The following is a 13,645-nucleotide window of genomic DNA, read 5'->3' on the forward strand; positions in this document are numbered from 1 at the left end:
CAGCAGCCCAGTCCACCACCTGTGCCACCTCCCAGGGGAGGAGGGGTTGGTGAGATTTCCCCACAGACCCTGCTTTGCATTTCAGGATGCAAGACACACAGGCAGAGCCGACTGGCCCAGAGTCCACCTTGTCAAGCTGCAGACACCACTGTCCAATCAGGAGCGACTGCATCTGCCAAGGAGCCAATCCCTATGGAGCCGACATCCTAAGGGGGATGCCGTGAGTTCCAGGCTGGCGCAGTGGCTCCTTCAGCGCAGAGGGAGGCAGGCACAGCTAAGCTGGGTGGTCCCGGGATCCCTGACACCTCCAGGACTTGGGAGAACAGGCTTCAGAAACCGTTTGCCAACACACCAGACCCAAGAGGGGAGCCTAGCAGCTGACGGGGTGCAGGGCCCAGGGTCCAAGCAGGGAGCCCACGGGCTAGGTCCCTCCCATCAGCTCCACTTCCACTTGGTCTGCGTGTGACCTGGAGCAAATCTTCCGGATTTAGATTTGGAGAAACCGAAGCATGGAGCATTTAGAAAAGCCTGCCCAACTGCTCACGGAGCAAAGAGAAGCAAGAAGTGAAAATGCTTGGAGCCTGGTCATTAAATCCTAGCTCTTTCCCTTTACGTGGTTGGCTGACAAGGACAGGGGATCCAGGAAGGTCGGTAGGCTCCCTCTATGGGCATTTTCTTTCTTCCTACCAACTCACTACTTTGAAAACTTTCAAACCTCATAAAAGTGGAAATAATTAGAATAGCAATAAATACCCATATACTCTTCATCCCAATCATACACCAATTGTTTTCCTCTTGTCTCACTTGCATGCATTCCCGCTCCTCTCCTCCCCTTTTCCTCTCTCCACACACATATGTACACACACGCACATGCATACATGCACAAGCACACACCTACATATGCACAGGCACACACACACGCACACACACCCACATGCACAGACATGCACACATGCACACATACAGGCACACATGCAATGCACACACACACACATGCACACATACACACACCCACATGCACACACACGCACACATGCACACATACAGGCACACATGCAATGCACACACACACATGCACACATACACACACCCACATGCACACACATGCACACATGCACACGTACAGGCACATATGCAATGCACACACACACGCACACATATGCACACATACACCCACATGCACACACACGCACACATGCAATGCACACACACATATGCACACACGCACACACACAAGGCACATACACACATACACGCATATGCACACCCACATACACACATGCGCACACACCCACATGCAGACACATGCACACACACACTTTTCTCTGAACTGTTTGAAGGTGCGTAGCAATCCCCTGAGCTCCACCCCTCAATACCTCAGCACACATCTGAGAATTTTGTCTTAACCACAGCACCAGCATTGTACCTAAGATACTTAGTTCAATATCGCCTGATCCCCTATGAGGTGTTCCCAATTATTCCAAAAATAACTCCTACAGCTTTACAAAGATCTGGGATCCATTCAAGGCTCACAAATGACATTGGTTATTTCTCTCTCATCTCTCTCAATCTAGAAGCAATCCCTCATATTTTTCATTTTTGTTTTTTTATGACATTTACCTTTTTTGAAACGTTTAGGTCATCTGTCCTGCCGACAGTCCCTCGGTTTGGATTTGTCTGATTGTAGCTTTGGGATTCAATTTAGCTGAACCTTTTTGGGGAGGTCTTTTCCTTTTCATGCGTCCAGGCAGGGGCGAACAAGCGAGTTTGCCTATCGAGGGCAAGACCAGGTCTGGCCATTTGGTTAAGGTGGTGTCTGCCAGGGCACAGCTCTTTCTTTTCTTTTTCTTTCCTTCCTTCCTTCCTTCCTTCCTTCCTTCCTTCCTTCCTTCCTTCCTTCCTTCCTTCCTCCCTCCCTCCCTCCCTTCCTTCCTTCCTTCCTCTTCCTTCCTTTTCTTTCTTGCTTGCTTGCTTTCTTGCTTTCTCTCTCTCTCTTTTTTTTTTTTGACAGAGTCTCGCTCCGTTGCCAGGCTGGACTGCAGTGGCACGATCTCAGCTCACTGCAATCTCTGCCTCCCAGGTTCAAGCGATTCTCTTGCCTCAGCCTCCCAAATAGCTGGGACTACAGGTGCGTGCCACCATGCCCAGCTAATTCTTGTATTTTTAGTAGACACGGTTTCACCATGTTGGCCAGGATGGTCTCAATCTATTGACCTCGTGATCCGCCCACCTTGGCCTCCCAAAGTGCTGGGATTACAGGCGTGAGCCACCGCACCCAGCCACAGCCCTTTCTTTTTTTCATGATTCACCAGGAATCACGGGGAAGGTTCTTGAAGGCTGCGTGAATATTCGGTTCCCCGTGACCCCCCAGCGGAGGTGTTTTCTCAACTGCAGTTTTTCTAGAAAGGCCAAATATGTTGCCAGCTTGAGCTCTGAAAGCAGAGTTGGTGAGAGGACAGGAAGCCGAGTTTGTTTAAACACAGAAAGGGATCCTGGGGGTCTTGAACTGTTATCAAAGCTACAGCCCCAGGAAGGCACTGCTGGTGAGACTCTTTCAGGGACAGATGGAAGGCCCACAGCGCCCCTTTATGGGACTCTGGCTCCTGGGGCAAGCCTGGGTCATGAGATTTAGGGCTGGCAGTTTCCTCCCCACGCTGCCCCATGCCCCTCTCTCTTTCTTTTTTTGAGACAGGGTCTTGCTTTGTTCCCCAGGCTGGAGTGCAGTGGCATGATCACGACTCACTGCAGCCCTGACCTATGGGGCTCAAGGAATCCTTCCACCTCAGCCTCCCAATTAGCTGGGATCAGAGATGTGTGCCACTGAACCTGGCTAATTTTTTTTTTTTAATAGAGATGAGGCCTTACTCTGCAGCCCAGGCTGGTCTCAAACTCCTGGGCTCAAGCCATCCTCCCGCCTCAGTCTCCCAAAGGGTTGGGATTACAGGCGTGAACCACTGCACCCGGCCAGGGCTGGCAATTTTTTGGAAAAGGTGGACCCATACATAATTCTAGGCAAGGACACACAAGGAAGAGCAGCCCCAGACTAAATGGAAAAATGGAGCAAAACTCCCGGGGGCACAGCCAACCAAGGCGAGGGCCTCTCTTGGAGCCTCAGTTTTCTCATCTGTAGAATGGGGGGCCTGGGACCACAATTTCTCTGTTGGAGTTAATGGTAAGTGACTATTATATTGGGCACAAATGTGCCCTGGGGGGTCTGAGTAGGAGCTTTGAGGACACTGTCTCTGATTCCTTCAACCTCAGCGTCAAAGGGAATCTGTACCCTGTCGGAGCCACCTGAGCTGCTTGCATGAGATGGGAAGACGTCAGTGCACCCAGGTGAGAGAAGGAAATAAATGAATAGCTTAAGCCAAGAAACCACAAGGGAAGGTCAGGACTGAGCCCAGGAGTCAAGGACAGAGACACAAAATAATAGAAGACACTTTCTGATTTGACCTGGTGTGGGGACAACCTGTTATGGTTACCCACATATTCTGGTTGATGGAGCTGGCACCTGATTTGCATAGGGAGGGCATAAGCGCATGGGAGGTGGAGTTACTGACCCCCAATGCCTCACTTCTCCCAGCATCCATGTCCTTTGCTGTGTGACTTTGCTGCCTCTCCCAACACACACACACACACCCCTACACACACATACAAACATACCTACTCACATACATACACACACCTACACATACATACACACACATACCTACACACACATACTTACACATACACACATATACACACATAAACACACACACTTACACACCTACACATACATACACACATACACGCACATATCTACACACACATACACATACACACATATACACACATAAACATACACACACCTACACACACACATACACACATACACACAAACACACATACACACACGCCATACACGTACATACATATACACATACCTACACACACACACATACCTACACACATACACAGATACATACACATACAAACATACCTACACACATACACACATAGACATACACACACATACACACATACATAACACATATACACACATATGCACAGACACACGTACATATGCACATACACACACACACAAGTTGGAGGGGTGAATTCCTGGCCTTGCGCTCCTGTGCAACCATGTGACTTGCTTTGGCCACCGGAAGGTGAGCAGATGTCTCAGTCACAGGAGACTTGCCCCTGAACCTCTGCCATCATCATGGGACATGCACGCCCCAGTCCACCCTGCTACATATGCAAGAGCCACCCCACCTGGACCAGGCAACCCCAGCTTCTCTGTGACGTGGAACCAGCTGCCCCATGAGTGCATGATAAATAAATGTTCACTGTAGCCACCAGCAGCATCATTATACAGAATTCGCCTTAGCGCTTAACCCCAGGACTCCAGGGAGCAAGTTCTGCTTTGATTTAATCTCCAGGGTCATACTTATAAACATTGAATTATAAGTCCAGTGGGTACCTGGAAACCTACTTCCAGTTTCTGCAAAAGACATTATCTGTCTCTTTATTGTAGATTCTCGAGTACAAAAAATTTGAGCTGGCTGGAACCTTCCTTTAGTGAGAAGTCTTGATCCAAAGTCGGTACTTTGAGGCTGGAGAGGATCTCTCTCTAAGCTGAAATCTTGCCAGTGCCGACTGCACATGCTCCAATCTTCTTTGGGAGCTGGTTGATGACACTATTCCATCCTCTTTGGGTGACTTGAGGCAATCAGTCTGGGTTCCTGGGAAGGAGGTTAGGCCCAGTCAGTGGTTTGGATCTGGGCTTTGGAGTTGGCGCTGGCTCTGCCATGTGCTGGTCTATGACCTTGGGCAATTCTCTCAGCCTTCCCTCTGTCAGTTTTTCCATCTGTAAAATGGGATAATAACGAGGGAGGACTCAGTGTGCTAACAGGTAGGGGTGTGCAGCGGGGGCTGCAGGAGCTGGGACTAGCCTGTGCCCCGCCCTGGTGTCACATCAGGCACAGGTGCAGGGAAGGCTCTGGCCCCAGGTCTGGGCGTGACTCCTGGGGAGTCACTGACCACAGCTGCTTCCTGGACATCTGTGCCATCTGCATTAAGGCAGGTGAAGCTGCTCTTGTACAGTGTGTCCTGGGCAGCGGTCTTACCAGCAAAATCGGTGTTTGAGGGTCCTCGGCCTTGTCACAACACCTGCTCTTCTGGCTGCTGGTCTCCTTGGCTGTCAGGAGGCTTCTCTGTCTTTTCCACTTTCCCAGAAAAGGCTCATCTTTTTTTTTTTTTTTGAGATGGAGTTTCTTCAGTCGCCCGGGCTGGAGTGCAATGGCGCAATCTTGGCTCACTGTAGCCTCTGCCTCCTGGGTTCAAGCGAGTCTCCTGCCTCAGCCTTCTGAGTAGCTGGGACTACAGGCACACGCTGCCATGCCCGACTAATTTTTTTGTATTTTTTAGTAGAGACAGGGTTTCATCATGTTGGCCAGGATGGTCTTGATCTCCTGACCTTGTGATCCACCTGCCTGGGCCTCCCAAAGTGAAGGCTCATCTTCTATAGATGTGACCAGCCACACCCAAGTGTGAACCCATGCCTCAGGGTGTCAAGGTGGGATTTGTGGTGCTTAGGCTTTCTGTGGCTGCATCCAAATTCCGAATTATCCTGGAAGCTCAAAGGTTCCAGAAGGCTGGTTTGCAGATCCCCGAGGTCTTAAGAATGATCACCTTGTATTCCTTATCTATTTGCCAGGCAACTTGGACTCACAGCTTTCAAAAGGCCAACTCTAATACGATGGGGACAGTGGCCACCAGGAGGCGGGGTCCCTGGAGCCCATCCTGGAGGTCAGTGGAGCAACACCAACAATGGACTGTCCCCCAGATTCACCTCTGTACCCATATCCTGTAAGACTGCTGGGAGGTCAGCTCCTCCTGGCAGGGAACTTCATCTCTTTCCTTCACGGATGTGCCCCTGCACCCAGAGCGGCCACCAGCATGTGGTAATGCCTAGTGAACATCGCGAAAGGGATGGAGAGAGGGGGGCTGTTCCGGGCTGGGTGTGACGTCCTGGGTGTCTTCCGGAAGGCCTCAGGGCGAGGACTCCAGCACCCGCTTGTTGAACTGATGTTATTTTGCATGTTGCTTCTGGAACCCCAGAGGTCCCCCCTGCCAATCCCCCGAAGTATCTGCCGTGACTACTGTAAAACACAAAACCATGGTCTGCTTGTTCTGCGGGCCAGAGTCTAGAGGAGCCACGGCAGTGACTGTGCTTCCAGTGGAGACAGGAAGAGGTATAACTGCTCAAAACCGCATGACACAGAGGGGCACTTACACAACACACACTTCCCCTCTCACCCAGAAGCCAGGCACCCACACAGGAGCCCATTCCTTCCCTGAGTGGGATCTGATGGCAGAGGGTCAATGCTGCAATGAAGGCAGGTGCTGGCTCTGAGTGCACTAGGGGTCAAGACCCTAGGGAGTCGTCGGCCTGGGGGGTCATGATGGGGATCTGGAAGAAAGGCCCATTTGTCAGAAGGACGCCCCAGAGGGTGGGCAGGGGTCGGGAGGTCAACATAACCCAGTTCCCCGACAGCTCCATCCAGACTTTGGCTCAGATGCAGCCAAAGAAATGCAAGGGGAAGAACTGCGCAAATCTTACTAGAGATTGGAGATCCCGGTCAGGATTCCCTGTGTTTGTCACAGAGAAACCTCAGTCTCTCCTCCAATCTCCTGAGGCCTGAGCCGAGGGGACCAGTGGCACAGCGACAGATGTCACATGGTTCAGGCAACAGCAGAAGCACTGGGACCTAACCACGGTGCCCAAGGTCATGACTGCCAAATGGAGCATTTGATGGTACATCACATCAATGCCTCATTAACAATTTTCAAGAAGATCACAGGCTAGAAATTTCAATCTCTTCAAAGCAACGTTCAATGCCTGTTCCCTGATTACAAATATTACAGGTCTAGACTTTTGCAAGAACAGTTCACATTCACATCTAATCAATGCTGCAATGAACAAAAAAATAGACCACAGCCAAAAAATTCATGTGCCTGCCCTAGCTCCATCCTGCCTCTCAGTGACCACAGGTGGAAGGTACGGTGCTGTGCAGGGCCACTCACCTGGTACTGGGTGGTGGGGACCCCAGCGCTGCACAGATGGCGCGACCTGTAGTGAGTCAGGGCTGCCGCAGGCTGCTCACTCAGTAGCTGGCAGGGCCTGTCTCCTGCGGAGGCAGCAGGAGCCCTTAACAGTTCAGTCCCCATAGCCGCGCGCCCAGGCCCCTGGCCTCCTCCCTTCAGCCGTCCGCGCACGCGCGCACACACACACACACACACACACACACACACACACACACACACTGTGTCCCCCATAGCCGCGTGCCCAGGCCCCTGGCCTCCTCCCTTCAGCTGTCCGCGCACGCACACACACACACACACACACACACTGTGTCCCCCATAGCCGCGCGCCCAGGCCCCTGGCCGCCTCCCTTCAGCCGTCCGCGCACGCACACACACACACACACACACACACACACACACACACTCTGTGTCCCCCATAGCCGCGCGCCCAGGCCCCTGGCCGCCTCCCTTCGGCCGTCCACGCACGCGCGCGCACACACACACACACACACACACACACACACACACACACACACACACACACACACACTGTGTCCCCCATAGCCGCGCGCCCAGGCCCCTGGCCTCCTCCCTTCAGCTGTCCGCGCACGCACACACACACACACACACACACACACACACACACAGTGTCCCCCAGGAGGCTTACAGCCTCCTCCCTCCACGATCACACCCTGCACCCATATCCTGCCCAGGGGAAATGGAGGAGGCAAGTGAGAGGGGACGCAGGAAGCCATCACCAGGGAGCCCCTTGCCCTCCCCTCCAGGACAGTGACTCAGGGCTGTGCAAAGGGTTGCAGGGTGGGGAGGGGTTCTGAGGGGTCTTTATCGCCCACCACTGCCCTGTGCTCAGCCCCAAGGATGAGGGGAGAGAGGAGGGACTGGGGACCCACGCCATCCATGTTCAAGGCAGGGGCCTTTGCGCCTTCCACTCAGAGATGGGAATCCCCAGGCCAGGGCCTCCCGGGAGACAGCAGACAAGATGGGCAGGGCTCTCCCCAGGAGCTGCCAGCCCTGTCCCCTGCAGAGGGACAGAGGTGGCCCCACAGGGCTCTCCATCTCCCGGCGTCTCCCTCAACATCGCCCCAGGGATGAAAGCAGAAGCTGGGGAGAATGTGCGGCAGTCAGACATCTCTGCTGGGTGCCAGGCCCACTCTGCCCAGCAGCAGCAACAGGAGGCAGTGAAGTGCCGGGCTGCGTTGGGCAGAGTGTCTTTGGGGTCAGCTCACCCCAGGCTGAGGCCAATCCCTAGGGGGGCATACGGGGCTCAGGGGTTCAGGCTGGCACAATTAACCCTGGACGTTACGCGGGCACCTAAGCCCTGCTCAGGGAGCTGGGGCTGCCCACCCATCAGACAGAAAACCCATCCCAGACAACGGGATCCCCGGACCACCCCGGGTACCTGCTCCTGAACGGGAACGACCGGAGACAAGGCCATTTTCCGAGCACTCAGGGGAACGCCAGGTCACACATCTGCTGCAAAGCACGCGCCTTGGGACCACAGCACTCAACAGGAAGTTGGTGCGGCGCGTGCCAGAGCCATGCACTGACACTGCAGGGCTGAGAAGCCTGGAGCGCCAGGGCCCAGTGGGGTGTCGGGGCGTGGCCTTTGCTCTCAGGCATGCCTAGCGCGTGACCCAGGTGGGAGGGCCCGACATCTCTGACCTTCCTGGATGAGCAGCGGCCAGATGGGGCAGGAGGCAGGCAGAGGACAGGAAGCAGGTGGCTGTGAGGAGACAGCCCGGGCCTGTCCCCAAGCGGCCCCTCCAGAGTAGGAGGCAGACCTTCCCTGTCGGCCCAGGAACCCCTTTCTCAGGGCAGGGTGTTCTGGTGATGTTGAAGAGCTCCCCTCACTGCTGCCGGCAGTGTGCTGGGATCAGCTGTGTGCCGGGATCGGCTGCCGGCTGCCCACCTTTTACCTGCGCTCCCTCATCTGATCTTCCCTGCTGCCCCCCATGCTACAGGTGACAACACGAAGGGTCAGAGAGCCCTGGACTCAGGGCTGGCTGACTCCAAAGTGCGCTCTGAGCTGCGCACTGCTGAGAAGCCCAGGGCAGGCTCTGCCACTCCATCTCCCATCTCTGTGCCAGCACACAGAGGGGGCAGCCGCCTTGAGGGGACAGGTGGCCCCGGGGAGGACGGGCCAGAGGTAAGAGCACCCTCTGCGGGGTTTTTCTCCCTCCCCGCGGCCTCTCCCTGCTCTGCCATTCCTTCTTGGGGAGGCCCCTCATTCCTTCTTGGGGAGGCCCCTCCTCCCTCCCACGCCAGCTGCTGAGCCTGGGGCCAGGCTCTCTGGTGACTCACTCTGGGGACAGCCCAAGCTCTTTGGGGTGCCAGGCAAAGGGAGGACTCGGGTGGAACATTCCATCTCCCGCGGTGCCGGCCACCTGCACTGTGTTGAGTCCCTGGTCCCAGGCCACCCCCGTGTGTGTGATTCCAGGAGGGAGGCTGGCACCCCCTCTCCTGGCGTGGGTACACAGCTCTGAAGCCTACACCAGGGGTGCTGCTGTGTGTTCCCGGCAGGATAAAGATAAAGACAGTGGTTAGGGGAGGTAGAAAGAGGAAAAGGAAGAGAAAATAAAATAGTTTGGGTGCTCAGTAAGAAAGTAGAGGTGTCGAGAGACAAACAGGAGGGTGAAGGGAGAAGGAGAAAGGCGAACAAATGGGAAAATGAAAAAGAAAGAGCGAGATGCCATGATGGAGAGCTGGGGGACAGCAACTCATGTTGAGCCAACTCTGGGCCTTGCCCCAGCCCTGGCTGTGACATGCTTTTTACAGATGGGGAAATTGAGGCCCAAGAATATTAAATAACATCCAAGGTCGCTTGGTGAAATTAGTGGCAAAGCTGGAACCAGAGCCTGGGTGTGTCCAGCTCCAAATTGGGGTTCTTTCCTCACATATACCTTGACCTCCTCACCTGGAGCCCCCCCTGGCTCTGACAGGTGACCTCTACTGCCTCCCAGAGCCAGAGAACAGCCGTTATCCTCTTGGCCCCCAGCACGGAGATGTTGCCCTGACTCTGTGGGTCTCCAAACACAGACTGTATTCACGGCTATCACAGACCACAGCTGCGGATGCTGAATCTCACAAGCAGAGGTAAAAGCTGGAGGCTGCGAAAGTAACCTCACTGGCTGCTTTGCAGTTTCAGACACACTGAACCAGCCCTCAAACCTCAGCTTCATTCCTGGCTCTTAAAAACAAATTGTATTTTCAGATATTTGCCAACTCTTTTTTTAAAAAAGTTTCTTTGGACCAGGAAGGCAGGTGACTGGTAAATGCTGAGTGGCAAAGTTAGAGATACTTCATTTAAAAGACACTACTGGCTGGGTGCGGTGGCTCACACCTGTAACCCAGCACATTGGCAGGCCGAGGTGGGAAGATTGCTTGAGGCCAGGAGTTCGAGACCAGTCTGGGCAACATAGTGAGACCCAATCTCTAACAAAAAATTTAAAAATTAGCCAGGCGGCTGGGCGTGGTGTCTCACGCCTCTAATCCCAGAACTTTGGGAGGCCGAGGTGGGTGGATTACCTGAGGTCAGGAGTTTGAGACCAGCCCGGCCATCATGGTGAAACCCTGTTTCTACTAAAAATACAAAAATTAGCTGGACATGGTGGTGGGCGCCTGTAATCCCAGCTACATAGGAGGCTGAGGCAGGAGAATTGCTTGAATCCAGGAGGCAGAGGTTGCAGTGAGCCTAGATTGTGCCACTGCACTCCAGCCTGGGAGACGAGAGTGAAACTTTCCATCTCGAAAAAAAAAAAAAATAGTCAGTCATGGTGGTGCATGCCAGTGGTCCCAGCTATTTAGGAGGCTGAGGTGGGAGGATCCCTTGAGCCCAGGAGTTTGAGGCTACAGTGAGTTATGATCATGCCACTGGACTCCAGCCTGGGCAACATAATAAGACCCACCTCTATAAATAAATAGGTAAATAAAAATAGAAGGCACTATCAACAGTAATAAGGCAAACCAGAGTGAGTGAAAATACTTGCAAATCACATATCTGATAAGGAATTAATATCCAGAATACATAGAGAACTAAAATTCAACAGAAAACCAAACAGCCCAATTACAAAAATGGCAAAGGACTTGAATAGATACTTCTTCAAAGACAAGACACAAATGGCTAGTAAACACATTAAAAGATGCTTAACATCAGTAACCATCAGGGAAACGCAAATCAAAACCACAATGAGATACTACCTCGCAGCCATTAGGATGGCCGCTATAAAAAAGCCCAGAATAATAAGGGTTGGCAAGATGTGGAGAAATGGGGACCCTGTGCACTGTTGGTGGGAATGTAAAATGGTACAGCCACTATGGAAAACAATATGGTTGTTCTTTGAAAACTAAAAATCGAATTACTATATGATCGAGCAATTCCACTTCTGGGGATACACCTTAAATAATTGCAAACAGGGTCTCAAAGGGATATTTGTACCCGTGTGTTCACAATAGCATGATTTGCAATAGCTAAAACATGGAAACAACCCACGTTCACTGATGGATAAAAAGAAACGCAAAGGCTGAACACGGTGGCCCATGCCTGTAATCCCAGCACTTTGGGAGGCTGAGGCGGGCAGATCACTTGAGGTCAGGAGTTCGAGACCAGCCTGGCCAACATGGCGAAACCCCGTCTCTACTAAAAATACAAAATTCGCTGGGTGTCATGGCAGGCACCTGTAATCCCAGCTGCTCAGGAGGCTGAGGCATGAGAATCACTTGAACCCAGAAGGCAGGGGTTGCAGTGAGCCAAGATCGCGCCACTGCACTCCAGCCTGGGTGACAGCGAGACCCTGTCTCCAAAAAAAAAAAAAAAAAAAAGAGATAAGCAAAATGTGGCACACACATGCAATGGAACATCCCTCAGTCATACAAAGGAAGGAAATGCTGACATACGGTACAACACGGATGAGTCTCGAGAACATTCTGCTAGGTGAAATAAGCCAGTCACAAAATGACAAATACTGTACAATTCCAATTATCTGAGGTCCCTAGAGTAGTCACGCACATAGAGACAGAAAGCAGAATGGTGGCCCTCAGGGGCAGGGGAGGGGGAATGGGGAGTTCCAGTTTAATGGGGACAGAATTTCAGTTTGGGAGAATAAAAAGGTTCTGGAGATGGATGGATGGTGGTGATGGTAGTGCATATATTATGAATGTACTTAATACCACTGAACTGTATACTCAATACCACTGAACTGTACACTCAATGCCACTGAATTACACACTCGATACCACTGAGCTGTACCCTCAATACCAACTAGCTGTATCCTCAATACCACTGAACTGTACACTCAATACCAATGAACTGTATGCTCAATACCACTGAGCCATACACTCAACACCACTGAACTGTACACTCAATACCACTGAACTACACACTCGATACCACTGAACTAGACACTCAATACCACTGAACTGTACCCTCAATACCACTGAACTGTACACTCAGTACCACTGAACTACACACTCGATACCACTGAGCTACACACTCAATACCACTGAACTACACACTCAATACCACTGAACTATACACCTAATACCACTAAACTGTACACCCAATGCCACTGAACTACACACTCAATACCACTGAACTGTACCCTCAATACCACTGAACTGTACACTCAGTACCACTGAACTACACACTCAATACCACTGAACTACACAGTCAATACCACTGAACTACACACTCAATACCACTGAACTGTACCCTCAATACCACTGAACTGTACACTTAATACCACCGAACTACACACTCGATACCACCGAACTACACACTCGATACCACTGAACCACACACTCAATACCACTGAACCACACACTCGATACCACTGAACTACACACTCAATACCACTGAACTGTACACTCAATACCATTGAACTGTACACTTAATACCACCGAACTACACACTCGATACCACTGAACTACACACTCGATACCACTGAACTGTACCCTCGATACCACTGAATTAAACACTCAATACCACTGAACTACACACTCAATACCACTGAACTGTACACTCAATACCATTGAACTGTACACTTAATACCACCGAACTACACACTCGATACCACTGAACTACACACTCGATACCACTGAACTACACACTCGATACCACTGAACTGTACCCTCGATACCACTGAACTACGCACTCGATAACACTTAATACCACCGAACTACACACTCGATACCACTGAACTACACACTCGATACCACTGAACTACACACTCGATACCACTGAACTGTACCCTCGATACCACTGAACTACGCACTCGATACCACTGAACTACACACTCGATACCACTGAATTACACACTCGATACCACTGAACTACACACTCAATACCATTGAACTGTACACTCAATACCATTGAACTGTACACTTAATACCACCGAACTACACACTCAATACCACTGAACTACACACTCAATACCACTGAACTACACACTCAACACCACTGAACTGTACCCTCGATACCACTGAACTACACCCTCGATACCACTGAACTACACACTCGATACCACTGAACTACACACTCGATACCACTGAACTG

At 51.8% G+C, this 13,645-nt stretch overlaps 1 protein-coding gene across 10 annotated transcripts in view; it reads right to left on the reverse strand.

Moving 5' to 3' along the window:
• Nucleotides 1-13,645, reverse strand: part of KCNAB2 (potassium voltage-gated channel subfamily A regulatory beta subunit 2) — a 114,529-nt gene that overhangs the window by 67,417 nt on the left and 33,467 nt on the right. Inside the window, exon 1 of one of the 10 annotated variants that reach the window (XM_054442030.2) lies at nt 8,495-8,654. The exons of 5 other annotated variants lie outside the window; for them this stretch is intronic. The gene's annotated coding sequence lies outside the window, so the exon portion shown is untranslated. Of the gene's footprint in view, nt 1-7,074; nt 7,179-8,494; nt 8,655-13,645 lie in introns of those variants that run through there. 4 more of the 10 variants (XM_063660009.1, XM_054442021.2, XM_054441965.2 and 1 more) reach the window with 4 other exon arrangements.

This window comes from Pongo pygmaeus, chromosome 1 (genome assembly GCF_028885625.2).
Source record: "Pongo pygmaeus isolate AG05252 chromosome 1, NHGRI_mPonPyg2-v2.0_pri, whole genome shotgun sequence".
In the NCBI taxonomy this organism is placed as follows: Eukaryota; Metazoa; Chordata; class Mammalia; order Primates; family Hominidae; genus Pongo; species Pongo pygmaeus.